Source organism: Lissotriton helveticus, chromosome 12 (assembly GCF_964261635.1).
Source record: "Lissotriton helveticus chromosome 12, aLisHel1.1, whole genome shotgun sequence".
In the NCBI taxonomy this organism is placed as follows: Eukaryota; Metazoa; Chordata; class Amphibia; order Caudata; family Salamandridae; genus Lissotriton; species Lissotriton helveticus.
Genome location: NC_136073.1, coordinates 124,381,136 through 124,399,806, shown reverse-complemented (window position 1 = coordinate 124,399,806; position 18,671 = coordinate 124,381,136). Strand labels below are relative to the sequence as shown.

General features: G+C 44.1%; 1 protein-coding gene and 1 long non-coding RNA gene across 3 annotated transcripts in view; one reads left to right on the top strand and one right to left on the bottom strand.

The window, feature by feature from the left end:
- Positions 1–538, bottom strand: part of LOC144799864 (beta-galactoside alpha-2,6-sialyltransferase 1-like) — a 195,963-nt gene extending 195,425 nt beyond the window's left edge. Inside the window, exon 1 of one of the 2 annotated variants that reach the window (XM_078671452.1) lies at positions 147–538. The gene's annotated coding sequence lies outside the window, so the exon portion shown is untranslated. The remainder of the gene's footprint in view (positions 1–146) is intronic. The other variant, XM_078671453.1, reaches the window with a different exon arrangement.
- Positions 461–16,634, top strand: LOC144799865 (uncharacterized). The gene is made up of 2 exons (XR_013603890.1): positions 461–568; positions 13,334–16,634. It is a non-coding gene; the product is annotated as an uncharacterized LOC144799865 (long non-coding RNA).
- Positions 16,635–18,671: the final 2,037 nt, after the last annotated feature.

The window sequence follows — 18,671 nt, the reverse complement described above, 5'->3', positions numbered from 1 at the left end:
CGAGACGTATATGCAGAGATGAAGGACAAAGGAAGGTGAACTCGTGGTGGTCAGTGAAGCGCGGGTCAGGGTGGAGAAGGGATGCGGACCAAGGAGAGTGCGCGGATGGGGGCCAGGGAAGAGCAGGGTCTCGCGCGTGCACTCACCTACCCCAGCGCCCGACTCCCGTATTGCCAGCAAACGAATTCCTGAGGGGGGCATGCTGCAAAGTGAGTGACGCAGACGAGGTGCTCAGGGAATCAATCACAAGGCATCAGCAGCCAATGGGGCTGTGGGCGGGGCGGAGAGATAAGAGCTGTGCTGACAGGGGCCGCGAGGACACCGAGAGGAGCTGGGGAGGAGAGACGGCCAGAGGGTGTGTGTGTGAGAGAGAGATGGTCGGGGAATGCTAAACAGCAGAGGGGACCGAGAATAAGGAACATCAGAGACTGGGAGGAGCAGGAAGCAGCAACCGCAGCATCGTCACGTGACCAGCGGTATCAATGCAGAGAGGAGGACTACGGGAGGCGAGGACCAGGGATAAGGATGAGGGAGGTGATGAGGTGGCGGCTGGTGAAATTTGAAAGTGGTGAGGCCAGAGCTTCAAGATGTACTTCAAGCGGAAAACATGCAAATCTTTACAGAATCTGTTTTCATCTGTGCTCGGATTTCTCATTTAGGACTGAAAAACAGAAGTGCAGCTGCGCTTTAGGGGGCGTAGCTTGGGCAGTGAGATGGTGGACGAGGTAAGGGGATGTGGGGGGGGGGGGGGTGAGAGAGTGAGATTTTCCAACATATCATGTTAATATACCTTATAAAACAATCAGGGCGCAGGAGATGGGCTTAAGTGGCAATGGAATGGGAGAGAAAGGTGGGTTGATAGAAGAACTAAGTGAGAGTAAACCATTCATTTGCAATATAAACACAATTTTAGAGGACTTTCAAAACAAAGAGGTGAGAGAGGGTGTGTGTGCGTTTCTGTTTGTGTGTATGTAAAAATCCCAGGTCAAATTCAACAGTCACCTCACCATACCAGACTTAAAGCACCTCTACCCACCCATTCATCAGAAAATACATTAAGGGGTGTAACACCCCAAACACCCTCCCACCCCCGAAGCTAGGCACCTGATTTCACGTTTCCACATCTGCCTAACTTGATGAAAACAGTTAACTTGGTAAATACAGGTGCACCCTATAGTTCCCTCATTATTGTGTGGGTGGAGGGGGTGTGACCTTCCCATTTCCAAACAATCACCCTGGCATATCCTGGTAAAATACATTACTTGAGAAGCAAAGCATGAGGGCGCTTAAGGGGCAGTGGGAAGGGATAGCAGTGCGGATTGTTAGGGTTACTTGAAAGACAATATGTTGTAAAATAACCAACAGTTATAAGAACTTCAAAACGGAGAGGACAGCGAGTGTATGTATGTATGTATGTTTTGTCTGTTTGTGTGAGAATGTAAAAATCCTAGGTTAAATCTGACAGCCACCTCACCATACCCAACTGAAAGCACCTGTACTCAATTATTTACTAGAGAATACACTTGTTCAGTGCTTAATTTGAGCCGGTGCTTTCTGGTGCTCAGCACCAGCACTTAATTGGTATCCTGTGCTTGGCAACTGCACCTAATTGTCAACCACATACTTAGAACAGTCCACCACATGGTGGCGCTGCTCAACTAATTTAGAGATGAGCAGAACAATGGTTGTTTAGCAATACAATATACATTAAAATTGCTCATACCTGCCTCCCCAGCCATTCCTTTAGCTTTGGGGACCTGGAAAAATCTGATCTGTCGCATTTACATGCGAGAGAGATGGTTAGTAGTTGTTTTGGCAGCGATGACAAGGGCAAAAGGTGGTGCAAGCTGCAGTGGCCTCCTGGTGAGAGCCCTGGTACTTAATATTTTACAAATTAAGCACTGCATTTATTGGGGGGTATAACACCCCAACCCCCCCACCCCCCTCGAAGCTATGACCCTGCTGGAAACATGTGTGCATGTTTTTCATTTAAAGTACTGGACTGCAGCAACAACAAAACGTCAACTGTTGGTTGTTGTTGCTGAAGTCACGGACGGTTTACTTTTACTGAACTAGCAGTGCACGATGAAGGCACTTGCCTGTTCAGATGGGACAGTTTGGGAAGTAAATAATGTCATAATAAAACCACTCAATAGAATCGGCTGAGCTGGGGAAAGAGGAAGACCTGTTTCTCAACCGACAACACGCTTGATCTTCAATACTTCTGACTAAATAAAATAGAAACCGAGAATCAGAATGCCGGTCTCTTTCCGCAGCCTGACACTTTTAGCTTTAAAATGGAAACCAACAGTGGGTGATAGTGGAGGAGGCGGAGCCCTCACTAAGCTGGTCGCCACCCTCTCGGTCTGCCCCAACCTGGCCCTTTGCTTAAAAGGGGGTATGCTAACCCCACCCTGGGCCACAGCAGTAAAAGCCCAAATGGAAACCGATTCATCACTGATGAACCTAGCCTCACCCATCACTGTGATGCCACTGAGCTGGCTTGTGACGTCATGGAGGGACATTTGCAGGGCTCTCCTTTTCCTAGCACCAATCAACTGCCTCATTCCAAAAAAAACCAAACAATCTAGGCTGAAATATCACAAGCATCTGGTTGCTTGTTGTGCTCAAATTTCCTTTTCCTCCTCTCCATGATGGCAGGGCAATGCCCATCTCGCCCTTAAGTACGATTCACCCATGGTAGAAGAGCTCCATCACTGGGGTGGTACATGCTGTAGGGAGTTATAGAGCAAGAGGGGTGGCGTAGGTAGGAGACGGGGGCTGCATCACTCAGGGTACGTGTGGCGAGGTGTGCAGGTGAGAGTGCCTGGGTGAAACCGTGAGATTCCTTCATGCACGAGAATCTATTACTATTGGAAAGGAGGCACAGGGGATGGGGAAAAGATGTTACTCTATGAAGGAAGAGACCTCAGAAGAGGAAATGAGGAGGAGAGGAAGGAAAATATAATTGAGGGGCTGTGAGGTGGGGTAGAAGGGAGATAGGATTGGGTATACAGGAGTGAGCGGCAGTGGACGTCAAAGTCAGGCAAGGATAATCAGAGGACACCTGTATACACCCTGACACACACATATATGTATGACAGACACAGAGGGGCAGGTGGATGGACAAACCTAAAGACAGATAAACACAAAGCTGGACAGACAGTCAGAGAGTAAAATAGACAGGTAGATAGGTAGATAGATAGATAGATAGATAGATAGATAGATAGATAGATAGATAGATAGATAGATAGATAGATAGATAGATAGATAGATAGATAGATAGATAGATAGATAGATAGATAGATAGATAGATAGATAGATAGATAGATAGATAGATAGATAGATAGATAGATAGATAGATAGATAGATAGATAGATAGATAGATAGATAGATAGATAGATAGATAGATAGATTCCAGGCAGGCTAAGAGAAAGATTCCTACAGGGAGAGAACATCAGATACATATTTCGGGTCAAAGTCAGAAGGAAAACATTTAATCAGAGCAGTAGATGATGGGGGAACTGAGGGAGGAAAGTAAGACAGATAAAAGGAAAGCCAATATATTGGGCATTCTTCAGGACCAAAAAGAATAAGCCACTCTGCATTCAAATAATTAAGATAATATTCAACAGATACAGAGGAGATTCCTAAAAATGGTGCCTGCTGAGTCTGTGTCCCTGATAGGCAGTGAGATGACAGAACATGTGTGAATGACGCAATGGGTCAAATTTCAAAGGAATCATTGACACTGGAACGTCACTTTTCCCAATGTTCATTGTTGATAGGGCCTTGGATCACTGATCATGTCAGTGTAGAGCCACTTGAAGTGGCTTAACCTTGCCTTGCTAACGAGGCACACTTGGACCGTACTTAGTGTCAGTGTGGTGGACGATGGGTGTCCAGCCGAAACACATTTTAAGAAAGATCCTTCACCAAATGCATGATGTACAAATGTTGTAGAACGAAGAAAAATGCAGTGTAAATAAAATGTTTGTTTGTTTATTTACATAGTTGTGCAGTATTTTTCTGGACACATCCAGACAGCAAAACACCATGACTGTCAGTGTCTGTGCAGGAAGAGGCACGTTACAGCAACTGATCCAACATTTCCTCTACGCAGGTACACTTGCATTATGGTGCAAATGTGCCTGCATTTGCACTATGCAGCAATATATTACACACATCCAAATGCAGTACATGTCAAAACTACGGCATAGCCTGTGCATCCATAGTGAGAGAACGCAGTGTTAGCCTTCATGCCCTAATGCTGGCCTGCACCAATGTAGTTGTAAATATGCACAAATGGCTCACATACATTGACTTAAAGAAATAGTGGTAAACTACATTGATGAACTGTCAATGTCTCCTCAAAGTATATATACACAAACCAGTCCAACCCAAAGTGCAATGTCAAAAAATGTCAAACTGTGATTAACTTATCTTAGTTGGGAGAGTCAAATGTAGTGATGTGGTTCAAGACGCAGGCAACTAAGTACCACCCAAGATCCCTACGTCAGGGAAACAATGCTGTGGGAGCTCAATGCCTACATCACCTACTGTGTTTTTCAACAATTTTGAAGAGGCCAACTTAGTCAGCACACTATCCTTATGTAAATGACAGAACTAAACTTTGCTAGCCTACATATCATGCATGTCTGTTAATCCCAATCAAACAGCAGTATGACAGTAGCCTGTCCCTAAAAGATGAGGTTAATCAAATTTTTGATCCCAAAAACATTTTTGAGAATGAATCTGATGTACCAAAATGCTTACTCAAATATTCTATAATTCACATTAAACATCATTGACACCACAAATTACTAAACAGTAACCTTTATTTAAAAAAACAAAAACAAGTACATATGCTAAACCTACATGTAAAAAACTATGCTGACCTACACTATTCTAACGTATGCTAATTGTACTAAACACTAACCTACATAGCTTAGCTTAACTTATACACGTAACAACATATATGAAACATTAACCCACCTTCTCCCCTAAACATACAGTAACTAAACATTTTTCCTAAACAAATATATATTTTTTGTGTTTATTTTTTATTAAACAAGTACAAAAACATTAAACCCCCACCCAATGGAAAAGGAAGGTGGGATAACACCTCCGCCATGTCTCTTTCAACTGACGCCACCCTAACAATTAGGTCCAACAGTAACCTGCAGGCCTCTATGCTATAGGGATAGCCTGTCTCCGTGTGGCCAGTGGTGCTCCTGCAGCCAGTTGGGCAGCAGCAGTTGGTGGGGCAGGGGGTGTTGTTGCAGCTGGTTGAGGAGCTATAGTTGGCAGGGCAGGTGGTGCTGGTGCAGCCGGTTGAGGAGCTGACTTTTGTGTGGCAGGTGGGGCAGGTGCTGCATGTTGTTGACCTGCAGATGGCACTGATTGTGGGGTTACATGTTATATGCCCGAAGTGTTGGGAAGGTTCTCACTGTCACTCTGGTGCCTCCAAGCGGCAGGCAGCATACCACTCTGTTTTGTGGGTCTTCGGGCACCCTGGGGAATGGCTTTCTACCGTCCTGCCGCCCTCTCCTCATTGTACCTCTTCTCCATTGCATGGTACCCCTTTGCAACTCGGCGGATATGCTTGTATCGCTCCTTAAACTGCTTAAACTTCCTGGCTGCCTCAGGTGACATGTTGTCTGTAATGAAAGACACACATGATAAGATATAAGAAACAAGACAATGACCAAGGTCCAGCAACTATCTTCCACACTCAAGTGTACAACAACAGGAACATTACACTCTTATCAACTGTTTGCTACTTCAAGCATGATCTGGCAAGTCACATGTTAAACAAAATTCTTTTCACAACCTGACATTTATACCGTCATGGTAATGTATGGTATGGCACATAGCAATGGCAGGGTCCAAGAACAACAGTGGAAGGTTAGCTAAGTTGAATAATGACATTGAAACAAACTCAGAGAGAGTCTACCAGGGGAATGTACCCAAGAAGACTGATTTACAGGCCCTTTGCAGACCCAGGGCATGACAGTTACCCAAAGACATAGGATGCACTGGTTGTAATAGTGGCAGACCACTAAGCACCAAAGTGTTACTCTTATACAACATTCACCCAAATCATATATCCTCCAACCACTACATATTTGGATGTATCTCCACAGCTACACAGCAAGGACTCGTGCTGTATACATCTACTTTAAGCATCTGAGTACTCTTATGTCACAACTATTTGAAACACTGCATGTCATATATTGTGTACATTGGAAGACAGGGAGCAGTGGTTGAAAGTGTTGTTGGGCACATCACAATGTATCAACCTTGTATTTACTTATTCCAGCCAGATGTAGGTCTGCGTTAGACCACTTATCCAACATTGTCACGTACACCAGATCCCATCTTGTGTATGTGGCTGCCTTATTGTACTGATACTTGCCAATGATAAGTGTTTCTCCAATTCTCTGATCCTCAGTGACTGCTACATTATGCCAGTGTTTACATGGATTCCATGTCTGGTCATACACATCACCAACACCCCTCCAACATATTGTTGTCTCTATGTACACTGTTAAACACAGATGCATCAGCTGAAGTAACATATACAATTTGCCCTTATGGACAGGGTGAAAGTGCTACAGGAACTTCACGAGAATCACATACTCAGAGTCACCACAGCCTACACCATGTTTATATATTTTTTCTGTAGCCATACAACATGTACTAATGCTCCCCTGTACACATGCTATAGTACCAAGAAGCCATATTCCCTTAGGGAGGTGAAAAAGAAGTTGCAGTTGACTACACAGCACTACGCGCATTGCAGGTACATGGTGTAACAACTTCACACTGTTGTATGTCAATACAACGTGGTGTTTACACCGCACTACCATTACAACGCAGGTTTTACAACGCAAGTCGTTACCACGACTGGCGCTGTAGGGTGCTGGACTTAGGAATAGTAAGATTTACTATTCCAACACCAGCCTACGTACAGTAGGGAAGGTGTTGGAATAGTAAATCTACTATTCCTTAGCCTAGAGCGCCCTCCAGCGCAAGTCATGGTAACGACTTGCGTTGTAAAACCAGCGTTGTAATGGTAGTGCGGTGTAAACAATGCGTCGTAATGGATGTTCCCCACTTCACACAGTATTAATGTCTGTAGAAGCACAAACATGTAACAGCCTCAATTGCAAAGTTGAAGAATGGACCCAATGGATACCATGGTACGGAACATCAAATCAAAAGAATGTATGTATGGGGGCACCCTTTGAGAAGACTGGTGTAGGGAGTTGTCATTTAAAATTGGTTGACAATCTGCTCCAAAGTGTAGAAAATGCACGGAAGCAAGGAATGTGCCATATTCAGGGGCACCCAGCAGTTTTCCAAGAAAACAGTGCCATATTTTGCTGCCTATCACCAACGCAAGCACCCTTTCACAATGGGGCAAGAGTTCCTGCATTGTCAGGAGTTACAAAGCAATGGGGTTGACCCAGACACATCACTAGGACCTGGGTAAGATACGGTACAAAAAAGGGATTGATCCCAGTGGAAATACAATATCAAATGAAGATCAATTTCACCTGTTAAATAAATCACAATCAATGCTTATCATGTTGAACATATTTAATCATGTTTGAACATATATTGTCATATAGCTGCCATAAAAGGGGCTCTGGTAGCGACTGCCTAATCTCTCATTTCACCCTCTGAGGCGGAAGCCGGAGGTTCTACAGCACTTTCCTTTACCTGATCTGCCACAGAACTAATTGCTGAGGGTAACTTGCATTTTAGAACGCGTCCCGAGTGACGTTTGTATTTTATCGGCGCTTGATTTTAAAAAGCGTATTTGCACTTTGACGACTTTTTCCTACCTTTCTCTACCTCCTGGGCCGCTCTCAGCTGAGTGTTGACGCTGAGAGCTGGTCCCGGGGAGGCGAGGGTGGCTTAGCGGCCATCTTTGGTGTGGGGTCGCGCTCTCGCGCTCTAGTTGCCTTATAAATAGGTACTTGGTGCTCCGCGTAGCGGACGCGTCTGCGGATGCGCCGGATGCCCGCCGGAGTCACGCCAGAGTCCAGCCCGTCTGCGCCCGTCCGCGCTGAGGACGGGCTGCAGGACGGGCGGGACCCAATCCCTATTCCATCCTTTCCCAGTGAGACTCCTAGATTATATTCCAACTCTGACCTCCTTGCTTGCCGACCCTCTTCCCTGCCCTGCTCCCATCGTTTCTCCCCTGAAGGGATACTGCATTCTCACAGGTGTTGGGCCTGTTCGGCCTCCTTCTCATTTTCTAGGGCTGTTGCCCCTATTGTTCTCCCTCCGCCCCCTCAGCCTGTTTCACAACGGAGACTCGGTTTCTTAATCAATGCCCGCTCTCTTATTAAGCACAACGTCGCCTTTCACGATTTTGTTGACAGCCGACAACCAGACTGGGTCTTCATTACGGAGACCTGGGCCACCGACACCTCTGGACATGATCTGCTCATGGCTATACCTGACGGGTATTCTCTACATAGGCAGGACAGACCTTTGCGCAGAGGAGGTGGTATTGCTATTCTTGTGAAATCCTCCTTTCTCTGTGCAACTAAACCAATATCGATTCCCTCATCTCGCTTAGAATCACTCTATTTTTGCATCTCCCTATCTCCCTCAGTCTCCTTTTCTGGGATCCTTATCTACAGACCCCCTGGTTCTAGGGCCACCTTTCCCGCTGATCTAATGACCATCCTTGAACCCTATATTGGAAAAACTGCCTTTACTATCTTGGGTGATTTTAATTTTCACCTTGATGAGACTAACTCCAAGTACACTATTGCACTTGTTGAAACGCTAGAATCCTGTGACCTCGTCCAGCTTGTAAAAAGTTCTACTCACAAGGCAGGACACATTCTCGACGGTCTCTTTTCTAACGATGCCAGGCTTTCCACCGGCTCTCCTCTCCAGGTGGTCTGGTCTGATCATTTTGCCGTGCCATTCGAACTATGCATTCCTGTCCCCTGTCTCACTATTCGGGAAACCTCTCCCTTTACCCTCAGGAGAAATCTCAGAAATATCTCTGATGAGGCCCTTGCCCCTCTGATCTCTACTCCTGATACTTTAGCCGTAAACGAAGCAGCAGAGGCAGCCCAAATCTTGAATGACTCCTTTTTCAACGCAGTGGAACAACTTGCTCCCTCATCCTTGCGTTACGTAGCGCGCCGTAAACCTACGGCTCCTTGGTTTTCCGATCAGCTGAGGCTTCTCAGACAAGGCTGTAGGAGCAACGAGAGAAAATGGAGGAAATCCTGGGACCCAAATGACAGAGAGGTTCATAAATCCTCTCTGCGAGCCTACAAACTCCAAGTGATAATTGAGAAACAGAGATATTTTTCCAATTAGACCAGCTCCCTCTCCTCTTCTAGAGAGCTCTTTAAAATCGCCGACTCTCTATGCTCCTTACAACTCCCTGACCCTGTAGTCAGCTCTCAACAACTTTGTAACGATATTTCTAATTTCTTTCATAGCAAAATCCATGACATACATGTCTCTCTTGAAGCCCACTGTCGTGCTCTTGACCAAAAAATTCCATCTGACATTTCCAGTCTTGATTCACTAGGCAAAGATCCTTCGTGCCTATTCACGACATTCCCATCATTATCCCTTGAATCACTGAACCTACTATTGGACAGGACCAAATCGGCTTCTCCCCTTGATCCGATACCGCTTAAAAAACTGAAAGAATGCAGAAATTGCCTCCTTCCTCCCTTGCTTCAGGTCCTTAACCAGGCCATTTCTCAAGGATCTTTCCCCCCTATATGGAAGAAAGCAATTGTTAAGCCTCTTCTCAAGAAACCATCCCTGGATCCGGCCTTGCTGAAAAATTTCAGGCCAATCTCCCTCCTTCCAGCACCCGCGAAGATGCTTGAGGCACATTTGAACTTCCACGTGTCCTCCTTCCTTGACTCTTCTGAATATCTGGATAACACACAACACGGTTTTAGAAAACACCACAGCACAGAGTCCGCCCTTATCTGTGTGGTCGATAACATCCGACGCAAGGTGGACTCTGGCCAAACTACTGTTCTGGTCCTTTTAGATCTCACGGCCGCGTTCGACACCCTATCCCCCGCCATTCTCACATCTCGGCTGAGGGAAGCTGGTGTTACAGGACCGGCCCTGAGCCTCTTAAACTCCTTCCTGACCGAAAGGAAACAGAGAGTCATGCTTGGGAACCACCTCTCCCCTGCCAAGTCATTGCAGTGTGGGGTGCCACAAGGGTCGGCCTTGAGCCCGACCCTGTTTAACATCTATGTGGCCCCCCTTGCAAGACTGGTTAAATCTCAGGGGATGGAGGTGGTATCCTACGCAGATGATACCCAGATCATGGTATCACTAGCCCACACCTCTGTTAGTACATCTGCCGCTAGTTTCAGGGTATGCATGCAGTATGTGGCAGACTGGATGACTATAAATCCCCTCAAACTAAACGGCGAAAAACCGGAGGTGTTGGTCTTTGGGAAGAGTCAAAATCTGTGGTCGAGCGAGTGGTGGCCTTCTTCTCTTGGCATCTGCCCCACTCCCTCCCCTTCCGCCAGAAATCTTGGAGTATTATTTGACACCTCGCTCTCTATGTCCCTGCAAGTCAACAGGACCGTGGCCACCTGCTGGGGCGTGATCAGGACGCTCAATAAAATCCGCGGTTACCTATCCCCGAGGCGCGTAAACAGGTTGCAGTCGCCCTGGTTGGCTCAAGGCTGGATTACTGCAACTCCCTGTACATGGAAGCCAATAAAGGTCTGATACATCGTCTGCAGATTCTCCAGAACGCTGCAGCACGCTTTGTTTTGGATCTCCCGAAAGCATCTTCAGCCACCTTAGCCAGGAAGGAGCTTCACTGGCTCCCGGTGCAGCACAGAATTGCTTTTAAAATTCTCTGTCTGACCCACAGAGCATTGAAGGAGGGTCCTGCCAGTGCTATCGGATCTCTCCTTATGCATTATGTCCCCACAAAAAACCTCCGATCTGCGTGACTCTGTCAACTGGTTGTTCCTCGTTTCAAATTTGCCAGATGGGGCGCCAGAGCTTTTTCCGTGGTTGCTCCGCAGCTGTGGAACTCCATTCCCACAGAAATAAAAACGCTCCCGACTATCGAGTCCTTCAAAAAGGCTCTCAAAACCTACTTTTTTAAGAGGGCCTACCCATGAGCAAATAGGACTTCGTAGTTTTGCTAGCTTCTGCATTTGATTAGGCGCCTTGACGCCCATTGGGCTAAGTCCGCGCATCTACAAGAACTGTTTCATTTCACTTAATTTCATTTCATTTTCAAAAGACAGCACATTTTTAAATAAAATTGTGCAGATGTGCCCCAAAGGGGAAGGAGGGGAATTGCGCAACAATGTGCAAAAGTGAAGTTAAGTGAGAGAAGGAGGGCAGTGAACAGTATATACATCCAAAACATAAAAGGCCCTTCCAGCCTTAACAAAGGCTAAATTATTTACACAACTATAATGTTTCAAAAGCCACGGTGAATCTATCGCTGTTGTCTATATTTGGTAAATAAAACATAGAGCTGTCGACGTTTCGGCCCAAGGGTTGTGTATGGAATTCTAGACCTTACAGAAGGGTCTTCATCAGGAGGACCGTGGAGGGCACCCTAAGTCCACCAGGGCATGAGGTGGACAAAAATGACAATGAAGGGCCCGCAGGCTCCATGGTCAGAGAGGGACGGATTCTTTGTAAAAAAGTTAATGGCTTTGATTTATATCTTGACTTTAATGTTGTGGGAAGGCACGATCAATTCAAGACGCTCCAATTATCTCAAACCATAATACACGTCCGTTCGCTACCACTGCATTGTCAGGAGGCAGCTATTTTTGCACCAGTGCAGGGCCAAGCACTGAACTGAGCCGTATTGTTATAAGTATGGTGCAGGGGTGCATTTCAGAACTTGAGATGCGCAGCTTTAAGCCAAGAAGGCTAAAGCTGCACTCCATCACTTCATCATAATTATGGCCCAAAGTCTTCTCATGATGATGCCTCATCATAGTAGAGGTGATATCCATGTCATGCACACCCAGAGTGTGTTTAACAACATTCCGGATAGTCATCAAAATTAATCTTTTTTTGGCAAGCAACATACATGGACTAAGGCACTCACCAGTGGCGTGGGGGTCCCTGAAGGCATCAATGTCACCTTGAGTGAATAGTGGTCGCCCAGCTATGACACAAGAAAAATGAGTATTTATCAGTCATGAGGGGGCACCTGAGTCATGTTCACTATTGAAGTCATATACATACAAATTTGTAACTATTACATTCATGTCTCGGTTCATGTTACCTACATGAAGGGATGTGAAGTGACTGTCTGACTCACAACACATGGCCAATGCAGGATTGTGGAGTATGAGACAATCTTGCAACAATACATGATTATATTGTGACTACAAATTAAGGGACATATCTACTACCCCATATTGCCACCACAGCATCACTTTATCTTGACGGTGTGGTGGCGATAGGGGCTTTGCCTTATTCACAAGGCGGCGTTAAGCCACTTAAAGTCGCCTTGTGGAAAAGGCATCTTTTCACGCTATACTTAACGTGAAAGGGACAGCCAATGGGTGTTGTGGTGGGTGTTCCCCTTTAACCCTTGCGCAATGAGGATAGAAGTTTATTTTCATCCAGTTTTTGGTCTTTCCATGTGTGCAGCACACATAGAAACAGCAAAACACCTTTAATTTTTATTAGTATATGCTTGCACTATGCCCATTTATTATGATCCTGTTGATGTCCCTCCACTTGTGGGACATCATTTATTTTTGCCTAACCAACTGGGTTCTGCCCTCGCAGTTGCACTTTTTAGTGGTCCACAAGTCCCTTAATTCTTATTTATGCATTATTATATTATTCCTTTCTCCATAGCCCCAGGGGTGATCACTACCATGCCCATGGCTTTCTTTTTCCGCCTTCAATCCTAATGGGCTCTAACAGATGCTCCACGCCATTTGCAATGAAGAACACACATTGCTATATCTAGCCATTTGAGACTTTACCTTACTACCACATCCCACCAGGTGCAATTAGAGGGTCTTGAGGCAGCCTCATATGTTTGGACATGGTTCTTGTATTACACAGACGTACTAAGCACCTGGGATCGTGAGTCTTCCCGTTGGTGACTTATATGATTTTTTATTGATTGTTGTTCATGTCATTTTTAATGGAACTTTGTATTTATGTAATTTTGTCCCAATTTTTGTAAATAGCACCCTTTGCACATATGTTTTGGCTTTTTCTTTTTTGTTAAGTATTGTCATGTGAATGTTTTATTGTATATATGACATAGTACTTATGTGTTTCATTTATGTTCCTTTTCCAGCCCTGACGAAGTTCATTTACATGAACGAAACACGTTGGCTGATGTCTGTTTTCTATTGATTTGGATCTATTTTGAATAAAGACAATATCAACGAAGTTACTGATCGTGCTTCATTATTGAATACTACTATACCCTGGTAGTGCACCGCTCCATTGCTTGACTGGTTTTGGTTCCCGAGTTAGCAGGTTGCAGCTTTCAACAGCGGTTGCAGGAGCAGGTTGTGCACACCACCCAACAAATTGACATTTGATTAAACCTGGGGCGATTACACTGAGACTGGTGCGGCACTTGGAGTCCGCCGTTGGATCTTTGTTCCCACAGCAAAACACCATTAATTTCTTATTGTGCAGGAAGGTGACCTTTCCTGCAGTTAAACAAACATCGTTGTACTGGGCGTTGTAAATATAAAATTTTTAGATTTCCGCTGTGACCTCTTAAGGGAATAGTGGTATGTTTCACCCGGGGCACATTGGGCCTAGTAGGTCGGGAGTAGGCCATACATGCCTCTGGGTGCACCCTCCAACTGGGGATTATGTTATAATATATTAGACATAGTATTGTACACATCTGAGTAATCAAGTTCCAGAATCTAAGTACACCAAATGATAGGTTTAGATTTGTTTTGCCTTGTATTGTTTGTTTTTCACAAGTAGATAAACATGCACACAAATTTGTATTGAATTTTATGTTATATTCACTTAGAGCTGGGCCTCACAAGATGGTACACGAGCTTGGAGAGTGCACGTCACTTGCTTGCACATTAGGTAAGCATGATGGTTGATTGAATGGAGCATGGGTGCTTTACTGATTTGCTCAAGAGGCCATGTAATTTTAACAGGCCCATTTCTTCACAGTTTCACAACCCTCTCTAAAAGGAAGAGGGACGTTGGACAACAGGCCACACAGTTCCTGTGGTGGCTTGTATTTCTCTTTTACATTTCACTTTTAACCACTATCTGCAGAGTGATTGAATATATGGATCCTGACGAATGCCTGTTGGCAGAAACATGTTGACCTCACAAATTAGGGTATATCTGTTGAAGCCCTAACTCCTCTTGCATTTTAATTATGTCACTGCGACCACCCAATAAACTTTCAGTGGACTCAGATAGACATTTTTAAATCACTCTTTTCATGCTCTTCTGCACTCTGCCCTTTATTCACCCATCTCTTTACGCTCGTCTTTTGAGAAAACACCTCTGCTCCTCCCCTTGGGGAGTCATAGCCCACACTACGGTGTGAGAAGGGAACCCACATGATGAAGCATGTCAACTAACGGTGAGTGAGGGTTCTTGTCCTGAGTGAAATCTCTCCCCGCAGTAGGTCTCCAACTAGCACTCACTCTTCATTGGAGAGATAGATCTCTTCTCCCCATTTTCTTTCTCCCCTCTATCCTCCAGCACACACGGCCAAAGTACTTATGTGTGATTTATACTTTGTGAGTGTTTTCCATAGCAGGAATGGAAAAATTAACGCTTACATGAAGAGCGTAAAAAAGAATTCCACTAGGTATCAGCAAATTTACCACATTTATGATATTACATACCTAGCAACACCATATGGCATGTGAACTGTGTTGTGTATTTTACTTTATTTAATCTGATATGTTTTGATATCAGAAATTCTGTGCAATCAACATACACACCTACCTCACATTAATGCATTTCCATATATAATAATGTTTGCTAGGTAATGCATGCTTCAGTGGTAGTCATACTGATTACCATAGGTTGTATGTATGGCTACATATGAGGCTGTTACATAACACATCACTGTAAGGTGTATACCACTTTAATGGGCTTGCGACACACACTAACGTGTACAACAGGCATTCACTACTTGTATTGTAGATTTATAATAATACATATAATGTGAATGTTGACAACAGATTCTCATTGGAGTATTTGCTTAGGTGGAGGAAATGACGTGCACTCAACGTGGCTTAACACCACATAGTCCATGGTATCCGCGCCACACCATTGAAATACAGTAACTGGTTGTGACATAGGTGTGGATTAGGACAATTTAGCACAACGTTCAGAACTTTTGAGGCTTGTCAAGAATGATACCTTTGGGGCTGTGAGGGCTTTGAAGACTCTGTCAATTCAACAATTGAAAGTCAAGGACAGATGACATGTAATGTTTCTATGTGATTTATATACATTTCCATGTTTGCTGCATTATCCATCACACATGGATGTTGAAAATCTACTTTCATCATACTATTGTGCTGGAAGGAATCCCTCGATGCAAACACAACATTTAAAAGGCAGACCATGGCACATATGTGTTGGAACATGGACTGACCTGATGGTTAGACACCACCACAAGGGCATACACATGGCATCCCCATATATCTTTGGTGCACATGCCCCATTTCTGTTTGGTAAGACAAGGCAAAGCACTATGTGAATAAATGTTGCAAAACACCTTTCCTCATAGCTTGCCCCTAACAAATTTTAATCTTAAAATGATGTGTCAATATGTGCAGCAACATGCATTCACCATTTTCTTAGCATACTGAAAGGCGAATGCTTTGTATTTTGCATCGAATCACCATTCTTTAAACTACTTATCTGAGCCATTACATATTTGGATACAGTCTCTGATGACTACATCTGCTTCACCATCATCACGCACGGTATTTTGCAGTGCAAGAGCCACTGCAACACACTTTTCATCCCCCTCTCATGCTAAGTGGAGCATGTGCATGTGACTAACGTTTTATTGAACATTATGTCATGTTATGTTGCTTAACAACACTTTTCATATTGGGAAAGTGTAGGTTTTACACCAAAATAGTGCAGAAAGTGATGTTCTGATTGCAGTATGCACTGGTAAATGTTGCCCTGATTGGTTTGGACACACGTTATACCTGTCCCTTCACATGTGATAAGATTTGGATCAGTGTCCAGTAGGCTTCAGCTATTTTTGGCTTATGTCCCACTGTTAGTCTGAGGCCATAGGTGCATGTACGTGTGAGTAGATGGAGGGTTCGGATGATGTAACACGCGTAAAACTTTGGTGCATGTTCATGAGTACTGTCTAGATTCCCGGAGAGATACAACCATATGTGATATGACCATTTCGAATATGATGTATGGTCGTATTTGGGTTCAACTGTGCCTGCAAATGGTGAGATATGTTGACTTGTGTAGTTGTAATAAATACCTAGATTACACGCATTATGCGAACTGCATTTGAAATGTTGTTGTGGCATTCCAGAGGGAAGTGATGCCACTTTATGTGCTAACATGTTTTCTGTGGTATGTCTTGCAAAAATACATTAACCTTTGATGCTTTCATTGTCTGTTACTTGCATGCTTTGGACATACTTGTTAGTATCCCCGATGCAATTTACTCATGTGTCTGTCAGATTTCTTTTTTGGGCTGTCAACACAGAGTAAATGTGATAGGATGAGGATAGTGCCAGTTCTCAACATTAATAGCCTTTCCACACTCACATTGGCGGACATGGGACATCCACACATTCTTGTCATTGCATTGCCATCTCAATTGGCCTACGTACACAATAGTGAAAGCTGATGCTTTCACAGTTTTACCATGGCTAACCTATGTGTCAGTCTTTGTGCTGCTAAAATTATAGCAAAGTAAGGTCATTGCAGTGTTTAAAGATGAGTCATACACAGTGATGCAAGACATTTCCAAATTCGTCATTACAGTGACACATGTGTCAGCTATGGAGTTGGTATCACTTGTAAGTGCGGAATATATGTGCATGATCGGCTTAAAATGCAGTCTCTGCACTGTATTGATGTATCCGTTAGTCTGGCTCAACTATCCTTTGATTCTTCAGTCTCCCCACCGTCGAGTTGATCCTATTCACCATTGTCATGTATCTTTGTGACTTTTTTCAGGAAACATTTTTCTAGTGACACAGATTACAGAGAGAGATTTTTTGTCTAAACTTTGGAATAGATTTGAGCAGTGTGGCCCCAGCTACATCGATGCAACATATACACGTTGATTTGACTCCTAAACTGTTACAAGAAGAAGGACCTGATGGTGCTTAGGGCACAACACAACAAGCACATTGTATTTCATAACAATGGCCCATATGCATTCTGTAGTTCTAAGGCACAAAACATTTTAGCAATCTAGGTCATGGTTTAGTTGGTGTGATATACCCTGGTAGGTGAATGCTCTGTGTGACACTATTGGTTGTAGCACATACATTTTCCAGATTGTTCACCTTCTAAGGTCACAAACCAAGCATACAATATTTTGGTGAAGTGATTGTTTATTATACTACATCATGAGGTGAACATATAGGTGCCATGCAAAACGTAAGCAAATTAACAGTGAGGTGACATTATGTGAAGAAGTTGTTGATGATAGCATACCTCCTTAATGTTGCAGGTGCAGAAGTGCAAGGTTGGTTCGGATCCACTTCTTCCTCCAGCCCATCCTCAGGATTTTCCATCTCCTGTTGGTCTTCAGGCATAGGTGTATCTGTCCTTACATAAATGTTGTGTAGTATACAACAAACAAGTATGATCTTTCACACCAAGGCCGGGCTATAAAGGAGCCTTCCACCTGAAATGTCCAGGCACCGAATTCTTGATTTGAGAATTTCAAATGTTCATTCTACTATGGCCCTGTGCGGCCCAGTACCACATTGTAGTCTCTCTTTGCCTGTGTGTGTGTGGCACTTTGATGGGTGTCATCACCCATGGCAATAGTGCATAGTCTTGGTCAGCTGAAAAAGAAATTGGAGAAAAGGTACATACGTCTATTATCATGATGTGTTAGAAGATTACAATTTTTTACTTTGAGTCCAATGTGCAGCATTCTACATTCACCTTCCAAGTGGTGTGGTACAGACAAATAACCTGCTTCTCTATCAATAACTTTCCTATTGTTTACAGCATACACATCACCAAAGTGCCATTAGCCCGGTCCTCTGTAATACCTCCATAGCGTAATTGCCAGGATATATGGGTACCTTTACACAAATTTGTCACTCATCATCCTTATGCTCACATGACACATGACAATGGCTGTAGGAGTTACTTCCATTAGTGCAAAAATGTTTTTACATTAAAAGTTCTGGATGTAAAAGTTACAATGTGTCAGGCATGGAAATGAGAGCAGATGTTTTTGACCCTGTGAGTTTCGATCTTCACATGTTAGTGCTAACTAGCCATTTGTGCAACACAATACATTATTTACTATGTGTGTATGGAGGTTGGACATTAAGATTGGTACAAGTATACTACATACACTGCAAGGCACAACACCTTGGTGCAAGTGTATACCATATTTTGGCACTGTTTGTTATCCATTCATTGTGTGCTGCGCTGGCACCTGCAGTGCT